This window comes from Peromyscus eremicus, chromosome X, assembly GCF_949786415.1.
Source record: "Peromyscus eremicus chromosome X, PerEre_H2_v1, whole genome shotgun sequence".
NCBI classification, from domain to species: domain Eukaryota; kingdom Metazoa; phylum Chordata; class Mammalia; order Rodentia; family Cricetidae; genus Peromyscus; species Peromyscus eremicus.
Window position 1 is genome coordinate 34,405,514 of NC_081439.1, and position 18,923 is coordinate 34,424,436.

Here is an 18,923-nt window from a genome sequence, read left to right on the forward strand (position 1 = left end):
GAAGGGAGGAGAGGAGAGGGAAGACAGAGGAACGAGGGAGTGGAGGGATGGAGGGAGAAAATGAAAGTGTATATATGAGAGTTGGAGAGAGAATAGTAGACTGTGTCTCTGTATGTATGAGAGAAACAGAATGCATGTATTTATGAGAATGTGAGATCAACATCAGATAGCGTGAGAGTGTGTGTATTTATACATATGAGGAAGAGATGGACAGAGGGTGATAGAATCCGTGCTTTCTACTGTGTGGTGTTGTGTGATATTTTGTTTGTGTTCTGACAAATGAAGCCTGCCTGGAGATCAGAGGGCGGAGCTAGAGGCCAGGTGGTGGTGGCTCATACCTTTACCCCAGCACTTGGGAGGCTGAGAGAGGAAGTGATAAGGCAGGCGGAGACAGGATCTCAGCTCTTTCGGTCGGAGGATCCAGAGAGGTAAGAAGTCACTAGTGGCTGCTGTTCTGCTTCTCTGGTCTTTCAGGTTATTACCCCAATATCTGACTCTTGGTTTTTATTGATAAGGCTAATTAGGTTTACGCTTCAGTATGCTCTGTTGTGAGGGTGTGGGGAGGGTAGCAGAGAGAGAGAGCACAGCTTTGACCTCATGTTAACTCATTTAGGGGCTGGAGGTTGAGATGAGAGCAATACCAACAGGATCTTACTTGGTTGCCCTCACTGGCTTGGACTCTGTAGACCAAGCAGGTCTTGAACTTGCTATCCTCCTGACTTGGCCTTCTAAGGAGCTTGGATAACAGATGTTCATCACCAGGAAGGCCCAGAATTGCCTGTTTTCTTCAGTAAGTACTTGTTGATGGCCTAGTTCATCCAAGCACCCCTCTCCACCCATGCATGGGCCTTGTAATATAGGTTGAGTATAACTCACTCGAAATTCATGATGTTTCAAAATCTCAAAACTTTCTCTTTTTTGACTATGTAGGGGAGACAAGCAACAAGGTGTCACATTGCTAGTTGAGGGTAACCTTGAACTCAAGATCCTTCTGTTTTCACCTCCCAAGTGCTGGGATTCTGGTATGTTCTACACCAAATTTTTCTTTAAAATTTTTTTTTTTATGTGTGTATGTGTGCACACGCATGCCATAGTGCATGTGGAGGTCAGAGGACAAGTTGTAGAAGTCTGTTCTCTCCTCCCACCATGTGGGTCTCAGGGATTGAACTCTGGCTTGGTGACAGTACCTTTCCTTGCTGAGCCGTATTGCCAGCCATCACCCAATTTCATGATTTTGGAGGTTGAACCCAGGGCTTTGTATATGCTACATAAGCAAGTAAGCACTCTATCAAATGACCTACATCCTTAACCCCCAAATCTGGAGTTTTCCAAATGCTGACATGGTGTTCTAAGTAGAAACTTCCACAGCTGAGCTCATATGATTGAGAGCTGTCAAAACACATAGACACTACAAATGTATAAAATTATGTTCAGGTTGTGTATGAAACAAATGAATTTTGTGTTTAGACTTGTGTCCTTTCCTTAAGATTTCTCATTGTAAATGTACAGATACTGCAAGATTTGTAATACCATTGGTGTTGTGCATTTTGGATAAGGGAAAATCACTCTGCATGATGCAAAGTTTGCTCCCTAGAGTTGATACATGAGTAGAATTGGGAAGGTAGATACAAGAAAAGCAGTTACAAACATTACTTGGTATACCCAAAGAGAAGTCACATGTTAGGGTTTGTGATGGGAACCATTCTCTTCTCAAGGTTTAGGAAGACCCCACTGGTGGATACAGTTGGGCTAGGAGTGAGTAAACAGATGGAGGCATCGCTCTAGGAGGCAACGATAGAGGAGAAAACAGATCTAGCCATTCATCAACCTACATCTGTCTATCTTTACTCAGATTACACAAGGTATTTAATTTATTGAGGTGCTGGGGATGGAATTCAGGGCTTTGAGCTCACTAGCAGGCAAACACGCTGCTACTGAGATACACTCCAAGCTTAGACATTCATTTTGATTGTTGGAGAGGGATTATATGTGCAAAGGACAAGAGCCACATTTGTTGAACAGATTTCCTTAGACAAAAGTCACTGTTCACATTTCATCATTTTTGACTTAGTTGTAGAGTGACTTTTCACAGCATTCACTGGTCTCTAGGCCATATTTAACTACTGACCTTAAGTATGCATTTTACAAGAGTTTTAGGGCAATCTGATTTATTTTTGTCAGGGGTCAGCAAACTTCTGTGTCAAAGAGCAGATGGTAGTATTTTAGGTTTTTCAGGCCATGTGTTCTCTGGAGTGTGTGTGACAAAAGCAGCCACTAACAGGGCTTTGGCAAACAGATGCAACTGTGCTCCAAGAAAACTTTACTTATGGGTACCATGATGCTCAGATGTCATTTTGCAACCTTGTCCACCTTTCATAGTTCCAGAAGATTCTCATTATTACATATGTATTAGTAACTTTTCTTTCTTATGATAAAATACTCTGACCAATGTAACAAAGGAGGAGTTTATTTTGGCTTAAGGTTCCAGAGGGCTAGATCACTCTGGGAAGGCATCACACCTGGAAGCTGCCTGATCAGATTTCACCCAGCCATGAGAAGTAGAGTGAACAGAGTCTGCCTTCAGTGATGCAGTTCTCAAGTCTCCATGTCCTAAAGGTTCCATGCCTCCTGTCCCCCACGCACATGACAGCAACACCTCCAACTGAGGATCAAGTGTTCAAATACCTGAGGTTCTTGTGGGACGGTTCTCATTTAGACCACAACATCATGCTAAAGCTCAGGGACCATTAAACTCTTATCTACTTCCCTCTACCTCTTGTCCTTGGCAAACATCATCTCACTTTGTCTCTATGAAAAATTTTGCATGTGTTATGTGTGGAATGTGTGCCTGTTTGTGAGTGTACGTATGTGAACATGTATGCACATATGGAGGCTTGAAGTTGACTTCAGGTGTTTTCCTTGATGATCTACCTTCCACTTTCTCATGGAGGTAGGTTATCTCACTGGAGCCCACTAATTGGACCTGTCTAGCTAGCTAAGTAGCTAGCTTGCTCCAGGGATCCTGTCTCTACCTCCTTAGTGCTAGGATGACTGTAGGGTCATCACACCATCCCAGCCTTTTATGTGGATGCTGGGGATCCAAACTCTGGCTCTCACACTTGGTGTGGCAATACTTTATTGATTGAACCATCTCCCTAGCCAGTCTGCGAAATTGACTACTTTAGGGAGCACATACAAGTGATCATAGAACCCACTGTGTTAGTGAGCATCTACAATCCCAGCACTTGGGAGACTTGACACGATTGCAAATTTGAGGTCATCTAGCAAGATTCTTTCTCAAAAAACAGAACAGTAACCAAAGTCATTGTGTTGGTTCCTCCTTAGGTCCCACCATATAGGGATTTCAAAAACAATACTCTCTTAGATTTTATGCAGTGTTATTTATTTATTTGTTTGTTTGTTTATTTATTTATTTATTTATTTATTTTTAGCTTTCTGTGGCTTCCCTGGAATTGTGTTTTTTTTTTTAAAATTTTGTTTTGTTTTTTGTTTTTTCAGAGGTGGCTCTGAAATGAACATTAGGTAAAGATGGAAACTCAAGAGTTAGTGTCTCCCCATTTTCGAGGTTCCAAGTCTTGAGTCTTTGTGATAGTGACCACAAAGCTTCAGCTTGAACAGACTTGGGGATGTTGATCACTGTATAGGAGGCTCTTCGAGGAAGCTACCAGGATGAGAAAAAGGGGGAGACAGGGGTAAATAGCATTGGGAATTGGGAGATGCTAGTCTGTGATGAAATTATAGGACCCCTAGGGAGATCCATCTTTATCTAAAGCTGAGTTTTACCTGCTAATATGTTTTGACTCATCAAGAGGCCAGCTCAACTTCATAACATTGACTTTACAAACCTGAGCCCCATACTACAGTACACTATATTAACCTGGGCTGCAAGCCACAGCAACAACAGTAATGTAAGCCAGCCCCATAGTATAGCATCTACCATTCTTTTGTCAGCCTCACACTAGAGTATCTACTTTATCATCTTCAGTTGCATGTTATATATAGCATTCACTATTAACTGATTTCATATAGCCCATACTCACCTAAAACTTGCTCTGTAGCTAAGGAGTGACCTTGGAGTTCTCATCCTCCTACCTCTACCTCCCAAATGCAGAAATGAGCCAGTATGCTTGTTTTATGCCTCATTGGGAATTAAATCTAGGCCTCTGCATGCTAGGTAAGTACTCTTACCTACTGAGCTTCATCCCCAGCCCCCCTCCCCCATCCATCCTTGACTTAATTACTATGGCAGTTTCTGGGTTTCCTTGACCTTGGAGAGGGCAGAGTCCAGGAAACATTGCTTCAGTTTGACAATGTAATTCTTGGTCTTTGGCATTACAGCTCACCTGCATGCCATAAATCATCAAAAAGTGAAGAACATCCTCAAATTTTGCCTCAAAATTTGTTAAAAAGCAATTAAAGCAAACTCAGTCATTGGAATTGAAGTTATTGTCTGGGTAAATGATGGCTTAAGATTCAGTGTATCTCAATACTTATCTTTTAATTAATAGGCCACATTGTGGTCTTAAATGATCAGTGGCTTTTTTTAGAACTGTATTCTTTAAAAAAAAATTCTACATGGTTCCCTCTATCCTTTTCCTCAGAAATACTGACTTTCCTTTCAAAATTAGGTCAGAAAATCCCTTCAGCCTTTCAGTTTAAAGGTATTCTTGCTTTTCCATCAATTGTGTATATGTGTGTGTGTGTGTGTGTGTGTGTGTGTGTGTGTGTGTGTGTGTGTGTTGTCTGCACGTAGAGGTCAGAGGTCTGCGTATGGTATCACCTTCTATTGTTTCCCACTTTATATTTTCCTACAAAGAACATCTTTTACTAAACCTGGAGCTCTCCATTTTGACCAGACTGACAGGCTCCACTTCTCTGTGCTGGCATTAAAGGCTTGTAGTGATGGGGCTGGTTTTTAATGTGGGTGCAGGTATTGGAACTCAGGTCCACATGCTGTGTGACTTTACACATTGAACTATTTCTCCAGTTCCAGCCCTTGAAATCAAGACATTCAGGATACTTCTTCAAATTTTGTTCAAATTTAAATTTTATTTTTTATTAACTTTTTTTTCTAATTTCTGGTGAGCAAAGCCAGCTCCTGGCTTGCCCTATAAGAACAGCAATAGTAAGGATTCCATTTACTTAAGAGGATGATCACAGATCTGTGTAGGTGTAAAGTGGCAGAATCTCCAGAGAAGATTTGGAGGGGTTCTCTGGGGACAGTCTCTGGATCTGTGGACCTGTGGACACACTGGTAATGGGAACCAACCTGAAGAGGTAATGAGAAACTCTAAGGAATTTTGGTTTTGTGTGAATAACTGCGCCCTCTCTTAGATGAGAGAACTTGGCTTTGATTTTCTGTTGAAATGAATAGTAAAAGTGGCAGCCCTTCTATTTGCCTTCCTTGGCAGTCTTGAAAGTTCATCTTAGTCTTTAAAGTTAGACAGTAGGATTCTTTCTCTTATAACTGTGAAGAGAATGGAAATAAACAGGCGTTTATTTTTTTTTTTAAACAAAACATTTTAAAGCTAATTGTTTTTCTAGTTCTAATTGTGTCATGGATGTTTTTGTTTTTGGTGGTGGATAAGTGCATAAAATATATTTGATACTGAAAATGTAAACTTTAATGTGAAGTTTCACAGCTTCTGTTCTGAATGGTTGTTCTAACTGTTTAGTTGTATAGACTTTGGGTCTGCTTAATTTCGGTGTGGTATTTTTATTTATTTGTAAGTTTTTTTTTTATAATGAAGTTTATAAATTAAAATTTAAAGTGAGTGAGTGAATGTGTATGTGTGTGTCCATGGATTGAACAGAGATCCTTGTCTGTTTTTGTTTTATGTCAATTTGACACAAGTGAGGGTTATCAGAGAGGAGGGAACCTCAATTGAGAGAGTGCCTCTATAAGATCAGGGTGTAGGCAAGCTTATAGGACATTTTCTTAATTAGTAGTTGATATGGGTGGGCCCAGCCAATTTTGGGTAGTGCCATCTCTACCAGGGCTGGTGATCCTGGGTTGGGTTCTACAAGAAAGCAGGCTGAGCAGGCCATGAGGAGCAAGCTAGTAAGCAGCTCCCCTCCATGGCTTCTGCATCAACTCTTGCCTCCAGGTTCCTGCCCTGTTTTGAGTTCCTATCCTGACTCCTTTCAGTGATGAACAGAGATATGTAAGTATAGTATAAGTCAAACAAACGCTTTCCTTTCCAATTTACTTTTGGTCATGGTGCTTATCACAGCAGCAGAAACCAGACTACGACACTTGTGCATGCTGGACAAAACATTTATTGCCACTAAGCTACATACCTAGTACTTAGAAAAGGATACACATTTTTTCTTTGGGGTGATCTTTGTGCACGACAGTGATGAGCAAACACCCTACCCCACCGTGTGTGTGTGTGTGTGTGTGTGTGTGTGTGTGTGTGTGTGTGTGTCTGTCTGTCTGTCTGTGGCTGTTCACTAGGCTGTTTGGCCAGCTTGTTTCAGGGGTCTTTCTGTCTCTGACTGCCTGGCCCTGGGATTACAAACTGGAGCCACCATATTTTGCTTTTTAAACAAGACCCATCACCACCCATGGGTTCTGGGGATTGAGCTTTGATCCTTATATTTGCATGACAAGCATTTTGACTGAGCTATTTCCCTATTACTCAGAGTAATGCATTTCCAGTCATGTTTAAGGCATGAGTGATAGAGTATGGGTGAAAAGCATCCAGGAAGTGGAATGAGTTTGTAAGTGTTCAAAGTCATGCAATGTATTCAGAATGATTTTTTTTTTAACAGTAGAGTGATTTCAAATCCATCAGCCGGAATTAACCAACTTAGGCTTGAGCACGTGGATTCTATTTCTAAAGACACACAATTGCATTGTCTTTAATATACTGTGACTGCCTATAGTGAGCTATCACAGGCAGTCTTTACCCTGTGATAACCTGAAGCTATCGCCTTCATGCTTTTTCAAACACTTTATGAGCCACTGTATTAGTCATTACAGGTTATTACATATAGCCACTGGATGTATGTTGAGTGTTGGGTAATTCTTGTTTGGCTAAGCATCGACACAGAGCACTTTGTGTGGTATTGTTGTTTTGTTGGTGGTGCACCATGCAGTTAAATAAATTCTGTGTATTGTCATTGCGCGGGTAATGACTGCTGTGTATTCAGAATTGGCCTCTAAGCTTATCTATGAGGTCACAGCAGAGCTAATTGTGATTGGAATAGGGTCCATGCTATTATTCATAGATGCTCCTTTCTGACCACAAGAAAGGTGCCAGGCAGGGAGGAAAATGGCTGCAGCCGTGGCTTTCCTTTTCCTTTCAGTGACAGGACAAGACATTCAAGGGTTAATGTCTATTTCCCAAAGTCTATGAACCCAAATTTTGAGTAATCCTAGAAAGGTTTTGAGGTAATGTGTTACCGATCTTTTTTTTTCTCCCCAGTCTTGAAGCAATTTACTAGACGGTCACTCCACTAATTCCTTGCAGAGTTATATGAGACACCTTTTACTGAACCATTTGGAACTTTCCTCTGGGTAGCTCATGTTTGTTGAGCTCATTGTGGAATGCAGTGGGGCATGGTGGGTAGTTGAAAAAGATCTCTGTCCTTCAGCACATTATTGTCTTGAGTTGTATGTTAGTGAGGGCATCGTTTTTTGGTTTTTTTTTTGAGACAGGGTTTCTCTGTGTAGCTTTGGAGCCTATCCTGGATAGATCAGGCTGGCCTTGAACTCACAGAGATCTGCCTGCCTCTGCCTCCCAAGTGCTGGGATTAAAGGTGTGCACCACCATCACCCAGCTCTTGGGTTTCTTAATATAGAAGAATTTGCTATTATTGTTAGCCTTCAAGAACTGTGGCAAAATATACTGTAGTGTGGATGAGATGGCTCAGTGGGTAAATGTGCCTGCTCACAAGACTGATGACCTGAGTTCAATCCCAGGACCCACATGGTAGAAAGAGAGAACAGATTTTTGCAAGTTGTCACCAGGCATCTATATGCACACGACTACAAATTTTCATTCACTCTTACACAAAGAAGTGAGTAAATAAATAGAATGAATGTAATTTTAAAAAATTTAAAAAAAAGGTCAGGCCATGGTGTTGTACACCTTTAATGCCAGAGGCAGAGGCAGGCGGATCTCTGAGTTCAAGGCCAGCCTCTTCCACAGAGCTAGTTCCAGGACAGGCAGGGCTACACAGAGAAACCCTGTCCTGAAAAACAAATCAATCAATGAGGAAAAAATTTACACATAATATAGCATTTATCATCTTAGTCCTTACCACTGTCTCCTACTCTACCTCCTCTTCTCCTTTAATTCCTCCATCTCCCTCATCTACTCCTTCTCTTTCTCTACATCTTCTCTTTCCCTCCTCCCTTCCCTCCCTTCTGCCCCCTTTTCTCCTTCTCTCCCTTTCCTCCTTTTGCTTCTCCCTTCCCCTACTTTCCTTTCCCCTTCTCTCCACTTTTCTTCCCTACATCCGTCCTCCTTATCTCTTCCTTCTTGCCCCTTCCTGTGCTGATTATTGACTCAGAGCCAAAGTAAGCCCTTTCTCCCTTAAGCTTGCTTCCTGTCAGGTATTTTATCACAGCAACAAGACAGGTAGCTACTGTACCAAGGGTCATCCCCTCTGTAATATGTAACAGGATTTTCTTGCTTTGGTAAGCTGGACCATTTTCCATTCCTGAGATAGACCAGTTTTTGTTTCTCTGGTTATCCATTTGTGGGCATCTGGTTTTGTTCTACCTCTTGGCAGTTGTTAATGATACTGCTGTGAGCCTTGGTGTCTATTGATTTGAAGTTGTGTTTCTGTTGACATCTGTGCTGACTCAACTTGACACACACAGTCATCTGAGAGGAAGGAACTCCAATGGAGAAAATGCCTCCATAAAATTGGGTTATAGGCAGGCCTGTAGGGCTTTTTCTTAGTGATTGATGTGGGAGGGCCCAGCTAACTCGAGTGGTTCTACCCTTGGGCTTTTGGTCTTGGGTTCTATAAGAAAGGAGGCTGAGCAAGCCACGGAGAGCAAGCCAGGAAGCAGCAACCCTCCATGGCCTCTGCATCAGCTCCTGCCTCCAGGTTCCTGTCCTACTTGACTTCCTCCCTTGACTTCCTTCAGTGATGGACTGTGTTATGGAAGTGTAAGTGAAATAAACCCTTTCTTGGCGTTAGTTGCTTTTGGTCATGGTGTTTCACCACACTAATAGAACCCTCACAAAGACAGCATCCATGTAGCTATCTCTGGGCACTGGTTTGGATCCATCAACACTAAGAGGCCTAGATCTGTGCCTGTTTTGGGCTGTGGTTCCATAGAAGCCATATATGGTCTGTGTAGGCTCAAGGGAGATAATGGGTGTCATGGGAAGTTGGGGTTCAGAGCAATAATCTCAAGAGGTGATGGCTTTGGAAGACTGTTTTCTGTGACTGATCATACTCAAGGTGTGCCTTTGTGGGTTGTCCAGCCCTGCCTGAGGTCAGGGTCGTGATTTGGAGGCCCGGATGGGAATGGATGCAGATTCAAGGAATGTGTGAAATGTTAAGTAGGGTGGGTCTTTGTTAGCTGTCTGGAGGTCTAGTAAATAATTTGAAGGAGAGGTTATGGGGACTGAAGATTTGAACCCATTTGTCTTATGTTTTTGTCTTTTCTTTCCCTTCAGATGTCTGGGTCTTGGTAGTAAATGCACAACATTTTATTTTCATAATTCCAGCCTAGTTGTGTTCTAAATGCCCAGAGGATGCAGGTCACATTTGCTGTGGGTACAGGGGCTTGTGCAAGTATGTGTGGAGGCCAGAGGTTGATGTTGGGTGTCTACCCCTATCATTTTTCATCTTGTTCCTTAACCATTCTGACTTTGCCTCCTGCTGCTGGGCGTGCAGTGCTGTGCCTAGCTTTTACATGGATGCTAGGGCCTGGCTTTTACATGGATGCTGGGCCTAGCTTCTACATGGTTGCTAGACTTAGCTTTTACATGGATGCTAGGGCCTGAACTGAGGTCCCTGTGCTTATGTGCTAAGCTCTTCAACCACTGAGCCACTGCTCTGGTGTGATTGTTTTGATGGTGGTGCTGGTGATTGTGCTGGGGCTGTACTTTAGTGCCTTGTGCATTCTAGGCAAGTGCTTTGTCATTGAACCACACCCTCCAACCCTCCCCCCCCCTCCCTCTTGTAAAGAAGGGTGTGTGGGATGTTCCTTTGTATGGGTTTCCTGGGAGATGTTTGCTGTTTATTTTGTTTGGAAGATGCCATGTGTTTAGAGCCCCAGAGTGTCTTTCTTACTTGCTGGCAAGCCTAAAGTCTGCATGCCTGGCCTTTGGCAGGTACTGGTGGCTGGGAAAAGGTTGTGTGGCCCAGTGCCAAAGTGGATGTGCACTTGCTGTGAAGAAACTGGCCCGAGGCCCTTTCCCGGTGCTCAAGATAAGAATGGGCAGTAGAGCAGATGGATGACTTAGCTGCTTAGAACATGCTACTCAGTGAGTAGGAAGGAGAGAGAAGTGGCAGGTTAAGGTGGAGGAGACAGAAGATGCCAATCTTGGTTTCTGTCCTTTTTGTGGACCACGTGGTGGCCTGAATGAGGATAAGGGTAGATTGTGTGTGGGTGTATGTGACAAGGAATTCTCAGAGCACTGTGTATGTGTTAAAATATATAGATACCTTGTGACCTTCACTGCAGTATTATGGTTCCATGAAGGTCATAGGGCTAAATGAAACTTGGTAGATGGAATGACAGGGATCAGGGTGCATAGGTGGGGCTCCTAGGTGGATTAACCTCTTTTTACCTGTGCTTGAGTCAGAAGAATGCTTGATGAAGTAGGTTGTTAGGAGGTTTCAGTGCAGTTGCATAGGTAAGCAACTTGGTGCATGAGCAGTTGGTAAGGGTTATTTTTTTCCTTTATAAACTTGGGGTGTTCTGTGATGGCCCCTCTTTTTACAGTTGAGTTCTATTTGTTCTTGACTTTCTTAAAAAAATCCCCATCTCCCAGTGGCTTTCTGCTCATCAGAGTTATATAATATGTCAAAGGCTGTAGCACTTCTGAATTGACTTCTGTGGTTTTTAACCTTTTGTTGCTGTGACAGAATACCTGAGGTAACTACGTCAAAGGAAGACAGGTTTGTTTTAGCTCATGCTTTCTAGGTTTGGGGCCAATGGTCCCCTGACTCTGCTGCTCCTTAGGCTCATGGGTGGTAAGGCAGGAAATAATTGGGGGATATGTGGCTGGGAAACAAGGCCTACCTGGTAGATATGAGGAAGAGAGAGACAGAGACAGAGAGGACCAAGCTGAGACTTCGTGATCCAGTCACTTCCAAAATCCCCATCAACTGGCATCTACGCCTTTAGGCACAAAAATCTTCAGGGACAGTTCCTGTTCAAGAATATACTCAAATATCTTCTGATAATCTTTTGACAGTTCTGTCTCCCCACCAAACTCCTCTGAGATGTGACCAAAGCTGTGATATTTTCATTTGTGTTCTTTAGATCTGGCTACAGAGCCTTGCTCAATGTGCTTGTTGGGGCAAGGCTTTTCATCTAAAACTTGTGTCTAGTGATACACTTCATTCATCAAGGCCATACTACCTAAACCTTCCCCAAAGTGCTACCAAATGGGGACAAAGTGTTCAAGTACCTGAGATCATGGAAGACATTTCTCATTCAAACCAATACATGTGGCTCTTGATGGGGCCTTAGAAGAGATCCATATTTGCATATGGAGAATATCCATGCATATGCAGACTCTGTCCATTATAACCCAAGTATACACAGCAGCTGGTCATTGCAATACAGGAAGAATTGGGGGATGGTTTAAGATGAGGTCAGTGGGCCCATGTTCACTCTGGGCAAGCTGTTGCCTCTTTTTCCTCATCCTTGCCGTTCCATTGGTGACATGAAGACATCATAACTGTGTGGCAACCAGGATTGGAGAGGAAGTAGTGTACTAGAAAGGTCACCAAGACAAAGAAACAATGTCACAGAAACTAGGTGGCAGTTCACTCATAGGAAGGAAGATGCTACAGGAGGCTGGGTATTGGAATCTGAGAACAGGATCACAGCCAGATGGGTCAGCCCAGGAGGAGCCAAGTCAGCTTTCAGTGAGCTAGAGAGAAGCCAGAACCAGAAAGGCCAGAACATGGCCATGGTCTTTCATTGTAGATAGTCCTCCTGCTGTGTTTCTGTCCTCATAAAGCTGACCATCTTATAAGGGAAGATAAATTAAAAACAGGGAAGTGACAGACAAGGCTGGGGCAGCCAAGGGAAGCGACGCCAAAGACAATCACTCTTCCCTTCAAAAATTTAGTGGATTAGGGCTGGACAAATGGTTTGTGTTCACAGTTCATGAAAGACTTAGGCCTTTCATCACCCACAAGTCTAAATGCTGAGGTTTTGTCCTGATGCTGTTTTCCCATTAAAAAAAAATACAATACTTATGTATTCACTAACGACTTGGGTATTCTTTGGAAAGGCCTCCAAATTTGTGACAAGCCCCAGGGAATATTATTGTGAATTGTTTAGCATCTTCTATTGTTTGTGACTCCCTCTAGTATTGTCTTTTAAAGGGTGTGAAAATGCATCTTTCTGTCAGCTTAGTTAGGCAAGAATGCAGTCCCATTCTGCTGTCTAACTTTGCCTGGGCAAAAATGTAGAATCTTCTTTTTGTGAAAAGTGTGTTAAGTAATTAACAATTAGAGGGAGAATTTCTGTTTACTAGGGTAAAGAGGGAGCCTGAGAATCAAACATTATAAAAATATAGCCAAAGAAAATAAAGCAAAATGCCTGTTTAGTGGAATTTAGCTCTGATTAACTCTACTAATTCAAGATCGTGGGAACAAATGGTCCTGAGGGGATAATGGGGCAATGCTATTTGTTCCTGGGTTTTGTTTTTAATTCATTGCATGTTCAGTATCTGAGGCAGGATGCTTAGTATGTGGGACCTAAGCTGTCAGAGCTAGATTGGGCCCATTTGGTTCTGTTTCTCCAAGGACAAGAAAGGGATTTTGCCTGTTGCATATGAATTGACTGGATAGATGGATTGAATTTAAGCTGAAGATGGACATGGGCAGGGCAGGGCGTATTGTAAGAGCAGTTTAGCCGGGCGGTGGTGGCGCACGCCTTTAATCCCAGCACTCGGGAGGCAGAGCCAGGCGGATCTCTGTGAGTTCAAGGCCAGCCTGGGCTACCAAGTGAGTTCCAGGAAAGGCGCAAAGCTACACAGAGAAACCCTGTCTCGAAAAACCAAAAAAAGAAAAAAAAAAAAAAAAAAGAAGAGCAGTTTACCAGAGGAATAAGGAACTGATGGTCCAAAAGCAGACAGTGTTTCAGGGTGAATGCATTCTCTGGTTTCCTCCTTTTCAGATTTTTGTATGCATTTATGTTTCTTACAGCACATGCTGTTTATTTAGTTTAATATAAAAAAAACAAGATAGTAACAAACAGTTTAAAAACTAAAAGCTTTCTCCATCTGAATCTCACTTTCCATGGTAAGTTGTGATAATAATTTCTTGTGTATTTTCTAGGATGTTTTATGTGGAAATTTTGTGTGTGTGTGTGTGTGTGTGTGTGTGTGTGTGTGTGTGTATGTGTTCCTAGTGTATCTTGAACATATTAGCATACCAGTGGGCTCCACATCCCCAGGCCAATCATGGAAAATATCTCTCAGGGTTATTGCAGCTGAGATAACAGAAGCAGTTTGTAGCTAAGCTGACAAGGTTTTTTAACAGTGAAGGAACCATGCAAATTGATTGAGGGCAGGGATCTTTGAGGGTGGGGTGGGAGTGGGTGTGTGGGAGTCTGGGTAGTTTTGCTGGACTGAGAAACAAGAAGCAGGGAATGTAAGGTGTGACAGGAACAGCATGGCCTAGATACTATCACATTGATAAGAGAGGCTGTTCCTCTCCTGGGACTGGTACCTCAGAATTCAGTATGTGCATGAGCATACATGTGTAGTTGCTACTTGATTGAGCTGGGATTTATGTGTTCATTCACAGTCAAGACCAAGGGCAAGGGCAGGCAGAGCAAGGACTTGGCTTTCACTCTTCACTTGACACTTTACTAGGTTTTGATGGGCCATAAGCAGAGATACACAACTCTGAAAGGTTGACAGCTGATGTAGACATTGTAGTCTAGGAAAATGATGTTTATGAATTAATTGCCTGATAGATGTCTGTCCACTCTATTCCATACCCCTCTGATTTATCTTTTATCATTTTTTTGGGGGGGGGCGATGATGACGACTAAGGACCAAATCCAGGGCGTTGTACTTGCCTAGCTAAATCCCCAGCCCTGTCCTTTTTGAATGAAAAACATGAGCCCCACGATGGTTTACACCTGCAGTCCCAGCCACTCAGGAAGCTGATAGAAGAGGATCACATGAGGACCAGTTTGAATAGAGGAAATAGTCTCTGTAGGGTGATTTTGTCATTGGCGATGGTATGGTTGTAGTTCATGACTTGTCAGGAGTAAATGTCTGTGAATGTCTGACTTCTTAATTGCTTTGGGAAATTGACTGCAATTTTATTTGCTAGGGGTGTAAGGTGGTAAATACATTGTTAAGTGATCAGAATTCCCTGGAAGGTTTTTCCGTAGACCGAGTGCCTGGATTTCAGTTGCCTCCTCCTACCCTCAGGCTGTTCCCGGCAAGATTCACTGTCTGACACTACCCACTCCTAGCCTGACACTGGATGATTTGTATCCTCTAAGCCTTGTTGGAAGCCACTGTTGCACTGGGCTGCTTAGTGGTAACTTCGGGACCAGAAAGAGCATCCTACTAAGCCTGAATGGTATGGGTTTTTTTTTTTTTTTTTTTTTTTAGTCACAGTGGGAGAGACTTGGGGACCAGATAGAGGCATCCCACTAAATCCTCCTTGTACATTTTCTGTCACAGTGGGAGAGAAGGGATCTTAAACTGATGAATGGAGTTACTCTGTCTTTATCTGGTACACTGCCATCATGAATTTGGGAAGACCTTGCTTTGAGCCTTCCTAAAAATCTAGGGGGAGAACAGACTGAGGGAAGCTACAACTCCATAAATTCTGTCTTTAGCATTCTTTGTCAGGCAGGGGCAGAGTCTCATGTATCCTAGGCTGGCTGCAAACTTGCCATGTAGCTAAGGATGATCTTAAACTCCTGATCTCCCTGCTGTGTACTGGGATTACAGGCCCGCTGCACCTGTCACTCCCTGTTTATGTGGTGCTAGGAATGAAACCCAAGGCATTGTGCTTGGAGGCAAGCATTCTACCAACTGAGACACATCCCCAGCCCAACTGCTATTGGTAAGGCAGAAAGGGAAAGAAACCCCACAGAAAGAAAATGGGATGTTCTTAGACAGAAGATGGGTGTGTAGCAGTAAAAACTAAAGGAACCGGTCACTGTGTTAATTCTGTCTGACTGCCAGGGCTAGGAAAGGTTTCTTCGCCCCTTTCTCTCTCTCTTTCTCTTTCTTTCTTTCTCTCTCTCTCTCTCTCTCTCTCTCTCTCTCTCTCTCTCTCTCTCTCTCTTCCCACTCCCTCCCTCCTCTCCCTCTCCCTTCCTCCCTCTCCCTCCTCTCCCTCTCCCTCCCTCGCTCTCCCTCTCCCCCTCCCTCTCCTTCCCTCCCTCCCCCTCCCTCCCTCTCCCTTCCTATCTCCCTCTCCCTTCCTCCCTCCCTCTCCCCTCCTCTCCCCTCTCACCTCTCCCCTCTCCCCCCTCTCCCCTCTCCCCTCCCCTCTCTCCTCTCTCCTCTCCCCTCTCCCCTCCTCTCCCCTCCTCTCCCCTCCTCTCCCCTCCTCTCCCCTCCTCTTCCCTCTCCCTTCTCCCCTCCTCTCTCCTCTCCCCTCCTCTCCCCTCTCCCCTCTCCCTTTCTCTCTCTCAGGATAGCTGCAGATTGCAAGAACGTAATCAGTGGGCACTCTCAAAATCTGTGGTATATTGAGAGATAACTACTGGCCCAGAACAATGGAAGCTCAGTTACTGTGTACTTGGATGCTGCAGCTTTGGATAGGGAGGAAGAAGGCAGTGGGAGCCCCTAGCCCACATCCCCTAGACCTTTGCTTTAGGTACTGTTAGGTAGCAAGGATATCCTGGATAGGACAAAAGCAGTGGGAGTCCCTGGCTCGTGTCCCCAAGCCTCTGCTCAGGCACATCTCAGTCTTCATCTCACTTCCTTGTTCCTTATCACCATACCAACTTCTGTAGGTGCTTTTCAGTTTTCATAATTCCCTAGAGTGTCGCTGTGACATAAACAGAGCAGGTGTGACTGTCATGGTGTGTGCATCTCAGAGACATCCTGTTGTTTGTTCCATAGTTATGAACTTGCTGAATGACAGTGTGGGGAAAAAACCTGTGTCTTGGGGTTTTGGTTGACTATGTGTCCTGGTTGCCTTCAGTGCATCCATGGAATTGATTTTGTTGGTCTTTTTGGTGTGTGTCTACTTATGAGGTTAGGGAAAGGAAATCAACTAGTCAGGAGTCCGGGTACCATGCCTACCCAAGTATGAGTCGTGTTTCAGCTTTTTGTGGTTCTCATTTTTCAAGGAAGCAGGGATTCTGGGTATCATTATTTTTATGGCTCTAGGAGATATGGCTCAATTTTCATCCTCACACTCATCTTCCTTATTTTTTTCTATTAGCTTACATACTCTATGTGGGGCATCCTAGGGCACCTAGTTAATTGCAAAGTGGCATGTTGCTTATGTGCAACATAAACAATTATATAAGTATACATTACAGGGAGTAATGAATGCCTATTTCCTCATCTACTTTTGATTGTGTAGGTGGGTGGCAGTGTATGTACACATGTGTATGTGAGTGTGCACATACAGGCTAGAGGAGGGTGTGGGCTAGCTTGCTGCCCTTAAGACAGATTCTTTCACTGAACTGAGAACTAGGTTCACTGACAGCAAGCTCCTGCAATGTTTCCTCCTTTCACAGCTCTGGGATTATAGATCATAGAGCCATGCCAGACTTTTTGCATGGCAGCTGGATATTTTGAACCCTTGTTTACACAGCAAGTGATCTTTCCATTGATCATTTCCCGACCCCTTGATTTGTTTTTATTTATGTATGTGTGTGTGTGTGTGTGTGTGTGTGTGTGTGTGTGTGTTGTGTGTGATTCTATGCATATGCCTTTAGAGGGCAAAAGAGGCTATAAGATTCCCTGAGTTAGAGGTGATGATGACCTGACTTGGACACTGGGAATTGAAATCTGGTCCTCTAGAAGGGCACTAAGAGCTCTTAACTACTGAGACATTTTTTCACTATCTCCTTGATTTTTTTTTAAAGAAAAATTATTGAGTGTGTGTGTGTGTGTGTGTGTGTGTGTGTGTGTGTGTACACTTGTAGAGGTCAGAGGACAATTTGCAGGAATCAATTCTCTCCTTTCACCATGTAGGTCCTGGGGATCGAACTTAGGTTGTCAGTCAGGCTCAGGGGCAAGTGCCTTTACTCACTAAGCTATCTTGCAGGCTATCCTGAAGAAATTGCTGCCACAGAATTCCTTCAAGCAAACATAGGCAACTTACTATCACAGCGACCTTGATTTTGTTTTATTTAATCTACAATAATACTTTTCTTCAGTCATTTGCTATCTGAGTTGTCCTCATTGTGTTTTGTTTTCTGTCTCTTTAGTCTTCTCTGTGTGGGAGAATCTCCCCTACTTCCTCCCAAGGCATGGGAGTTCTGATTATCTCTCTGTTTTCTTATGGTTAGAGTGAGATTAAGAGCTGCATAGCTGACCGTTCCCTCTAGAGTCGTGGATGAAGGTACACCCACCAAGTGGCTCCCTTTGGAAGGTGGTGGCCTCTGTAGTAGGTGGGCAGTCTGAGATGTCATTACTGATTCTTTGTCACGCCTTTCTCATTCAGTAGTTAAGTGCATTTACTGTTCTTCCAGAGGACCATCAATGTATTATTATACACGGAGAGAAGGGCACATTTGGGGAACTATGGTTCTCTGTTAACAGGATTCCACCAGTCGTATTCACTTGCATGTTGACAGTGGCTAGCTTCATGATAAACACAGGCAAAGGAGAATGATTGGGAGAGAGACCTGCAGACCTACAGAGTGAAAAGCATTCTGTTTGGGCAACTCCCCAACCCATATACTGTCAGTTAAAAACAACAACAACAACAAAATTATGTGTTTCTAATTCTCCTATCCATTTTGCATCTATTAAAAGACATTCTTTTTATTTTCTTTTAGATCTGTTTTTATTGTATGTGTATGAATGTTTTGCCTGCATGTATCTGTACCACGTGCATGCCTATGGAGGCCAGAAGACAATGTCAGATCCCCTGGAAGTGTGTAGTTAAAGACAGTTATAAGCCACCATGTAGGTGCTGGGAATTAAATCCTGGTCCTTTGCAAGAGCAACAAGTAACTTAACTACAGAGCCATCTCTCCACCCCCCTAGTTAATAGTCTTTGAAAAGGACCTTTAGCTATACTTTTTTGTAAAAGAATCCCTGTGGGATTTTGATTGTCAACTTGACAGGATCAAGGTTCCCCAAACCTTTGAGGTATGTGAGTGAGGAATTTCTAGATTATGTTAACTGAGTTAGTATCCTAACTGTGGGCAGCACCACCCCATGAGCAGGGCTCCTGGACTGAATGAAAAGTAGAATGTGAGCTGAGAACCAGCATTCACCCCTCTGCTCTTCGATGTCTATGCAGTGTGTTTAGCTGTCTTGAAAGGTTGTGCTCCCATGCTTTCTCTGCCATGATAGATGGCTCAAAGTGTGAGCCAAAACAATCCCTTCTATCTTTAAATTGCCTTTGCAGGTATTTTGTTACAACAACAATAGAAGTAACCAATTCAGTCATTTATCCGTTAAAAATCTGTTATAAGCTGGGTGTGGTGGCACACACCTTTAATCCCAGCAGAGTCTGAGGGATGTCTTTGAGTTTGAGGCCAGCCTGGTCTACAAAGAGAGTTCCAGGGCTGTTACACA